Raw genomic sequence first — 10164 nt, 5'->3', positions numbered from 1 at the left:
ATCCACAAAACCGCCAAATCATTTAGGTCCTGTAAGTTGTGAGGTGGGGCCACAATGGATCAAACTTGTTTTTCCAGCACTTCCCACAGATGCTTGATCAGATTGAGATCTGGAGAATTAACATCCCCTTGAATGCCAGCAGCCAAGGTTTCCTAGCAGTACATTGCCCAGGGCATAACACTGCCCTAGCTAGCTTGCATTCTTCCCATGGTGCATCCTGATGCCAGTTCTTTTGATTGGTACTAACCAGTGCATACCATGAACCAGACCTGTCATTTTGGAGATGTTCTGACCCAGTCTTCAAGCGTTGTCAAAGTCTCTCAGATCCTTACGCTTGCCCGTTTTTCCTGCTTCCAACACATTAACCTCTAAAATTGACTGTTCAATTGCTGACTAATATATCCCACCTATTGTCAGGCTACATTGTTATTTACATAGTTGATAAGGTTGAAAAAAGAGACAGGTCCATCAAGTCCAACCTATAATCCTACTGTGTTAGGAGATAATCAATGTTAGACAACATCACCTGGCAATGGTTTTAATGGTATGGTTGAATGGTGTATAGCTTTTAAAGGCTGTGTACACATTTGAAAGGCATTTTTTTTAAATAAAAAGGTCAGTCAGTGTGATTAGTGCAACTTTAAATTATATTTACTATTTGAGATACAGCTGCTCTGTATACAGAATACAAAGCAGCTGTATCTCAAAAAGTAAAAATCATTTTTAATAAAAACTAATTATAAAGTTGCACTAATAACTGGCTGACATTTTTATTTAAAAAAATGCCTTTCAAAGGTTTACGGTAGCCTTTAATAGTTACTAAATTAATACTTTGATTTTTGTACTAATTATGTTGTTCTCAATATGAAAATAATATGAATTATTATAGCAAAAATTTAGTAACCAATTAAAGTAAGAAATTTAGACTGTTGGGCATGACCTTGGATCCTCAGTAGTAGAGTAGATCTTCAGTCCTCAGCAGTATAGCTGAATGTACTCAGAGAATTCTGAACTAAGGTTTCCAAGATGAACATAATGCATCAGTGATATGTGGAAATTGATTTAGCCATATAGAATTGGAAACTATTTATAAAGTGTTTAAGAAAGTTCAAGAAATCCTTAAATGGCTCACAGAAAGCAATTCTGTTTTGCAGTTTTCCATCTTGAACTGTAATTATCTGTAGTGTTTGCCAATATAAATATATAAAAATTGTAAAGTTCAAAAGTAATTGCCCCCTCCATCTCAGTAATAACAGCATTTTTTCCCACTGCCTCTGCCTACCAATAAAATATTTAGAAAATTTAAAGTTGTATTCCGGTTGTAACAAGTTGTTACCTATCCACTGGAGCGCTGTGCTCGTCAGTTTCCGACTATGCCATAGACTTTGAATGAAGCAGCAGGGCACATTCTTGGCATGCCGCTCCATTCAACTAGCCCCCAGAAAGCGTTCTTGCTGCTGGGGGAAACGGGGACAAAGCACTCCCATTCTGACGAACGGGTGGGGACCCAGCGGACGGATCCGCACTGATCTACCTGTTATCACCTGCTCAGTGGATAGGTAAAAACTGTTAAAAACGTGTCCCAACCGGAATATCTCTTTAAGGCTATGTTCACATCTGCGTCAGATGCTCCGTTAGGGGCCTCCATCGCAGATCCGGCAGGTTTTGCGGGAGTTTGCCAGAAACAATAGCGCAGTATGCTGTTAAAGTCATTAAAGTCAATGGGTTCCGGTGTTATCCGTTGTGCAACAGAACCGTCGGTTCCATTATTCCCTTTTTCTGCTCCTCTGATGGAGCAGTATAATGGAACACACCAATGCAGGTGTGAACCCAGCCTAAGTAGACCTCTTTTTAATTATTTATTTATACTTTTTCATTTTCTAAATACACATTAAAAAACTTTCTACTATACTCCATGTAGTACTCTTACGCTTTGCTATTCCTGTTGCGCTGTAGTAATAGGGGCAGATTTAGTAATACTGGCGTTTCATGTTTCAGTCTAAAAAGAAAGTGCGCACCCCCCTTAATAAATTTGGTGCATTTCTAACTTTCCTAAAGTTAGAAAATGATATCAACACCAACTATGAGTAGTTGTAGATTTGCGCCATTTTCTGGCTTTAGTATTAAGAAATCTGAAAAAGCCAGAGACCAAGCCAACCTCGTCCACTTTTTTTAAGCTGGTGCAAATCTATTGATAAATTCCCCCCAAAGATTATTCGGGTGATGAATTGCAGAATTGAGCTCTTAGTTCTAGTACTCACTCGGAAACCATGTCTGTTAACTATGCTTCGGTCATGTTCAGCATTTTATGAACAACCTGAAAACCCAAAAAGGCGAGCACTGGGTCTTGGAGATTCCTCATTGTTCAAGTGAAAAATTTGGGAACTAAGAGGATTCGTGCAGGTAGGAAACAAGAAATAAACCACATAAATATATGGTTAATTAACCTACTGTATCATAAATGGACTTATCAAGAAAGCATAATCCATCCTGTGATGACAAAAAGCATACACCAAAAATAACTATAATACAGAACCAAATAAGTAAATTTTTATTAGATTAGTACACATGCAAAAACTCTCATTTGAAGAGAACCCACCTTTGATAAGGTGATGTCCAGTCAGTTATTTATCATTGCCGTGATAGATACATATTGTATATCCAGAGAGAAAGCACTACAAAAAAGAGTAAAAGTAAAGCTGCTATACTATGTATAAGGGCTGTGTCACAACTCCATTATGGTTTTCTGTTGTTCTTCTTCGTCATAGGAGCAGAACAATGAAAAAACTGTTTACTGCTACTAAAAGTGAAAGCAGAGGGCAAGTTGCTAGCCATATCTCGATTGCAACCAATTTTTTTTATCCTCATGTCATCCACCAGTCATGAGATTGCAACAGAACGGCAGCTGAAAGTTATTTTCTTATGTTAGGGACGCCCAAGTCCCCAAGGGTGGTTAAAATTTTGAAGTTTACTCTAGGCCTCTTGTTTTTCCAACTGAAGTTAATTAGTAGGCCTTGAATCTTTTTGTAATACAAGCTAGAGAGTGGTATTACTACCGTTCTATACAGTGAAGGAAATAAGTATTTGATCCTTTGCTGATTTTGTAAGTTTGCCCACTGTCAAAGACATGAACAGTCTAGAATTTTTAGGCTAGGTTAATTTTACCAGTGAGAGATAGATTATATTAAAAAAAAACAGAAAATCACATAGTCAAAATTATATATATTTATTTGCATTGTGCACAGGGAAATAAGTATTTGATCCCCTACCAACCATTAAGAGTTCAGCCTCCTCCAGACCAGTTACACGCTCCAAATCAACTTGGTGCCTGCATTAAAGACAGCTGTCTTAAATGGTCACCTGTATAAAAGACTCCTGTACACAGACTCAATTAATCAGTCTGACTCTAACCTCTACAACATGGGCAAGACCAAAGAGCTTTCTAAGGATGTCAGGGACAAGATCATAGACCTGCACAAGGCTGGAATGGGCTACAAAATTATGAGTAATACGCTGGGTGAGAAGGAGACAACTGTTGGTGCAATAGTAAGAAAATGGAAGACATACAAAATGACTGTCAATCGACATCGATCTGGGGCTCCATGCAAAATCTCACCTCGTGGGGTATCCTTGATCCTGAGGAAGGTGAGAGCTCAGCCGAAAACTACACGGGGGGAACTTGTTAATGATCTCAAGGCAGCTGGGACCACAGTCACCAAGAAAACCATTGGTAACACATTACGCCGTAATGGATTAAAATCCTGCAGTGCCCGCAAGGTGCCCCTGCTCAAGAAGGCACATGTACAGGCCTGTCTGAAGTTTGCAAATGAACATCTGGATGATTCTGAGAGTGATTGGGAGAAGGTGCTGTGGTCAGATGAGACTAAAATTGAGCTCTCTGGCATTAACACAACTCACCGTGTTTGGAGGAAGATAAATGCTGCCTATGACCCAAAGAACACCGTCCCCACAGTCAAGCATGGAGGTGGAAACATTTTTTTTTTTTTGGGGTGTTTCTCTGCTAAGGGCACAGGACTACTTCACCGCATCAATGGGAGAATGGATGGAGCCATGTACCATCAAATCCTGAGTGACAACCTCTTTCCCTCCACCAGGACATTAAAAATGGCTCGTCGCTGGGTCTTCCAGCACGACAATGACCCGAAACATACAGCCAAGGCAACAAAGGAGTGGCTCAAAAAGAAGCACATTAAGGTCATGGAGTGGCCTAGCCAGTCTCCAGACCTTAATCCCATCGAAAACTTATGGAGGGAGCTGAAGATCCGAGTTGCCAAGCAACAGCCTCGAAATCTTAATGATTTACAGATGATTTGCAAAGAGGAGTGGGCCAAAATTCCATCTAACATGTGTGCAAACCTCATCATCAACTACAAAAAATGTCTGACTGCTGTGCTTGCCAACAAGGGTTTTGCCACCAAGTATTAAGTCTTGTTTGCCAAAGGGATCAAATACTTATTTCTCTGCACAATGCAAATAAATATATATAATTTTGACAATGTGATTTTCAGTTTTTTTTTTTTTTATATATTCTATCTCTCACTGGTAAAATTAACCTAGCCTAAAAATTCTAGACTGTTCATGTCTTTGACAGTGGGCAAACTTACAAAATCAGCAAGGGATCAAATACTTATTTCCTTCACTGTATGTATAGAGAATAATCTGAAGAATTAACATTTTTACTACTGAAATTTTTTCCAGCCATGACACCGGAAACTTAGGGGAGTTTGTTAGAAAATTGGATACGTCTGTAAGTAAGTGATCATAATTATGCATTAAATAGATGTCTACAGCTTAACGTCAGAATTGAGTAATGAAATGGGTCTAAAATTTTCAGGGACGACTGGCGACTACCCTGGTTTAGGGAGGGTAATGATAGTGATTGCGAGCATCTCCTTCAGAAAGGAGCCCACATCTGCAGCTTTAGTAAAAACTGATAGCAAATGTGGGTATAAAATGGATTGAAACATTTAATAATATAAATATGAAAACCTATGAGGGCCTGGTGCATTGTGTGGTTTGAGGAACGATATTTGTCTTTCAATCTCGTTAGGGGAGAATGGGGATAACAAGGTCTGACATTGGTCACCTGAAAGAGTGGGTAATGAGATGTAGGAGAGAAAGTAATTAATATCAGAATGAGTGGCCTGAAAGACAGAGGGATCCTTCTTTAAATTATATTGTTAGTGATAATATGACTAAAAACGGTCTACAATATGTTGTAATGTGGGATCCTTCTTCGTCTTGAAGAAAAGCCATTTTTTGTGTGGCCGCAAGGCCCTCAAGGCGTCTAATGAGTTGAGAACTCATCTTATTGTTGTTTTAATAATAGTTTCGTTGGCATTATAAACCGTAAAGTCATGCGTGTAAGAGAGTAAAGTGCAGAGTGAATGCCTCGTCTCCAATAGTTAAGTGGAAAGGTCAGAGGATAGGGATGACTTATCTCTGCGCTCCAGGTCATTCATTTTGGCGAGCAAAGATTTAAGCTGTGCCTCTTTCTTGCATTTGTCTAAAGAAGAATATTTAAGTGGCCACGCATTACTGCCTTATGTGCATTCCACAACATGAAGGGGTCAGGAGTGAAGGGCTTATTAGTAGAAAAACTATTGGGCGGTTCATCCTCAAATTATTTTTTGAGCAATATTGAGATGTTCTAGCGAGAGAGGGGGTGTGAAGTTACTGTCTCCAAGAACCAGGGAGACAGGGGAGTGATCTTATCAACTTATCAGGTCGATAGTAGCCTTACAACTATTAATAAATCTCTAGTGGGAAGGATAAACATATCTATTCTGGTATCTATTCTGGCGTTCGTGGTACGTAAAGGAGAAATGTATGTGTAGTTCCTTTCTGAGCTGTGTAAGCATCCCCATACATCATGTATGTCATTTTCAGATAGGATCGTCTTAATAGAGGGACGAGATCTGCCCCGATAGAACGTATCTAGTCTAGGATCAAAGATTGCATTGAAATTGCCATCAATGAAAAAGTTACCCACGCAGAGAGGTTTGACAATTTGAAAATTTTTGTAAGATAGGACTTTTGTTTTCTATTGGTAAGAATACATTTAGAAAAGAATATGTAACATTGTTCACTATTTTTATTATACTAGTAGTTAGAGATGAGCGAACTGGGACAACCGAACCCGGTTTCGGTCCGAACATCGGGAAAAGTTCGGTTCGCAGCGAATCCGAACTTCACCGGGTTCGGCGGAACCCGTTTTGAGCGAACCCGGCTACATTTTGGCGCCTGCCACATGTTAGATGTAAAATGGAGGATTTCACAATATCACCTGACATCAGGCTACCCCATAATGCAGAGGCGTAGGTAGGTTCTCCAGCACCCGGGGCAAAGATTCAGTTTGGCGCCCCCCCCCAACCTCTTTCCCGACATCTCCTTCCCCCTCGCCGTGTTTGTTTTCTCTACCAATCGACGTGTCATTTCTTTTTATGTAACGCGAGCATAAAATTATTTGTACATTTCACAAGCAATATGGTTCTATACACAACACCAGAACCAAGCTCGGTACATATATACAGCCCCAGCACAAATACAGCTCAATTTAGTGCAACCCCTGCCGTATAGGTGTGTACGGCGTAAAACTACAGCTCCCAGCATGGCCCGAACAATGGTGAGGATTTGCTGGGAGATGCCGTTTCACAAAAAATAAATCCTATCATAATCATACCACCCATCATCTCGCTGCATATCATACAGTGACTACAGTGCTGATTAGAGGCAGAATGAACATTTACATTAAGTGACTCACCGGTGACGTCTCAGATTCTAGTTCTTTTTCTCCATTTGGTCCAGACCTCTATGATGAATTCTCCCAGTCCATTTCTGCAGTTTGCCGCTCACATGTCTTCAGCTTCTCACTTTTCCAACATTTCTGCACCTATAAATGAATATAAAGTTATCATTATACCACACACTACGCCCCTAAATATAATAGCGCCAAACACTGCACCTCTAATTATAATAGCACCATACACCGTGTCACACACACACACACACACACACACACACACACACACACACACACACACTGTGCCCCCTGTAGATAGTGCCTGCCATAGAGCCCCTGTAGATAGTGCCCCCATATAGACCATTCCTGCCTGTATATAGTGTCCCACAAATAACTCCCCCTATAGTGCTCTACAGATAGCCCACCCCTGTATATAGCCCCCTGTAGATATAGCCCACCCCTGTATATAGAGCTCTACAGATAGCCCAACCATGTATGTAGCCCCCTGTAGATATAGCCCACCCCTGTATATAGTGCTCCACATATAGTCCACCCCTGTATATAGTGTTTCACAGATAGCCCACCCCTGTATATAGCCCCCCCTTGTACATATAGTCCACCCCTGTATATAGTGCTCCACTAGATAGTCCACCCCTGTATATAGTGCTCCACAGATAGCCCACCCTTGTATATACTATATACAAGGGTGGGCTATCTGTGGAGGACTATATACAGGGGTGGACTATATGTACAAGGGGGCTATATACAGGGGTGGGCTTTCTGTGGAGCACTATAGGGGGGAGCTATTTGTGGGATACTATATACAGGGGTGGGCTATATCTACAGGGGGACTATATACAGGGGTGGTCTATATCTACAGGGGGACTATATCTACAGGGGGACCATATCTACAGGGCTGGGCTATACACAGGGCTGGGATATACACAGGGGGGCTATATCTACAGGGGTGGGCTATACACAGGGGGACTATATACAGGGGTGGGCTATATACAGGGGTGGGCTATATACAGGGGGAATATATCTACAGGGGGTTATATCTATAGGGGGGCTATATACAGGGTGACTATATCTACAGGGGGGGCTATATACTGGGGTGGGCTATCTATGGAGCACCATATACAGGGGTGGGCTATATCTACAGGGGGCTATATACTATATAGCCCACCCCTGTATATGGTGCTCTATAGACAGCCCACTCCAGTATATAGCCCCCCTGTAGATATAGCCCCCCTGTAGATATAGCCCCCCTGTAGATATAGTCCCCCTGTAGATATAGTCCCCCTGTATATAGCCCAGCAGATATAGTCCCCCTATATATAGCCCAGCCCTGTAGATATAGTCCCCCTGTATATAGCCCCCCTGTAGATATAGTCCCCCTGTATATAGCCCCCCTGTAAATATAGTTCCCCTGTATATAGCCCCCCTGTAGATATAGTCCCCCTGTAGATATAGTCCCCCTGTATAAAGCCCCCCTGTAGATATAGTCCCCCTGTATATAGCCCAGCAGATATAGTCCCCCTGTATATATCCCAGCCCTGTAGATATAGTCCCCCTGTATATAGCCCTGCCCTGTAGATATAGTCCCCCTGTATATAGCCCCCCTGTAGATATAGTCCCCCTGTATATAGCCCAGCCCTGTAGATATAGTCCCCCTGTATATAGCCCAGCCCTGTAGATAGACACCCCCCGTAGATAGACACCCCCCGTAGATAAAGTCCCCCGTGTAGACAAAGTCCCCCCCGCAGATACAGACACACACTTCTATTACAATTAAAAAAAGAAAAAAATTTCAAACTCACCTTATTCCCGCTCCCACGCCGTCCAGCAGCCATGGAGACCTGCTCTCTTCTGCGCAGGTCTCCTGGGGGTTGAACGTGGCGTCTATGAAAGGCGCTGATTGGCTGGGCAGGATGACTTTCCCTGCCAGTCAGTCAGCGCCTTTCATCGATGGAAGCGTCACTGGTACAAAAGGTACCAGTCGCTTCATTCGTGGAGAGGCGCTGAATGGCCGGGCACGGAACGTGCCCGATCATTCATTGCTTCTAATTGTACCTGTGTCCTTGCGACACAGGTACAATTATAGTGCAGGAGGAGGGGGCGCTGGCGCCCCCCTCTGAACTGCGCCCGGGGCACATGCCCCGCTTGCCCCCCCCTAGCTGCGCCCCTTCATAATGCCTTGCAAACGGCTTTCCCAGCCAATCGGGAGGCATCATAGGGGCGGGCTCAAGACTGCAATAAAAGTCTATGCACGGAGCTCAGCGGTCATTTTAGAGACAGGAGCTGTAGGGATAGCATCTCTGTGCAGTAAGGGAAAGCTTTAGGAATCTAAAAGGCAGGAATCCAGCAATCGAAGGGGCTCATCCACTACTCACTACTCAGCCAGTGTGTGAATACGCTTTTATAAGGGGCACATCCGCGTTGCATCAAATTGCAATACAGGCAGGCTTTGTAGTACTACAACGCGCAGCATTCCCTGAGTCAGTGCACAGTGGCTGATAGAAATTCTCATTCATTGCCATTTGCCAAGCCAGTGTGTGAATACGCTTTTAGAAGGGGCTCATCCCCGGCCGTTAACATAAGAAATAAATAACAATCCAACGTGCAATACAGGCAGCCTTTGTAGTAGACGTAGTACTACAACGCCCAGCATTCCCTGAGTGCACCGCGGCGTGGCTGATAGAAATTCTCATTCATTGCCATTTGCCAAGCCAGTGTCAGTGTGTGAATACGCTTTTAGAAGGGGCTCATCCCCGGCCGTTAACATAAGAAACAAATAACAATCCAACGTGCAATACAGGCAGTCTTTGTAGTAGACGTAGTACTACAACGCCCAGCATTCCTTGAGTGCACCGCGGCGTGGCTGATAGAAATTCTCATTCATTGCCATTTGCCAAGCCAGTGTCAGTGTGTGAATACGCTTTTAGAAGGGGCTCATCCCCGGCCGTTAACATAACAAACAAATAACAATCTAACGTGCAATACAGGCAGCCTTTGTAGTAGACGTAGTACTACAATGCCCAGCATTCCCTGAGTGCACCGCGGCGTTGCTGATAGAAATTCTCATTCATTGCCATTTGCCAAGCCAGTGTGTGAATACGCTTTTAGTAGGGGCTCATCCCCCGGGTTTTGATTCAACTTGCTGCACTCCAGCAGTGAAATGTCTGTTAAAAAAAAGGTTGTGAAAGGACGGGGTAGAGGAAAAAACACCCATGCCGTGTCCTCTTCCAGTCCAAATGTTGGATCTGTTGGTGCCAGACCCAGTACCAGCATTTGTGGCACAAGACATGTGCCCAGTTCCACTAGTAGCAGCAGCCATGTGCCTGCTGGTGGTAGTAGCAGTATCAGCAAGCCAGACTTGTCCATCTCCTCCGGTGGGCGGG

Source organism: Rhinoderma darwinii, chromosome 2 (genome assembly GCF_050947455.1).
Source record: "Rhinoderma darwinii isolate aRhiDar2 chromosome 2, aRhiDar2.hap1, whole genome shotgun sequence".
Taxonomy (NCBI): Eukaryota; Metazoa; Chordata; class Amphibia; order Anura; family Rhinodermatidae; genus Rhinoderma; species Rhinoderma darwinii.
The sequence above is the reverse complement of the archived record's forward strand: the minus strand, read 5'-3'. Positions refer to the sequence as shown.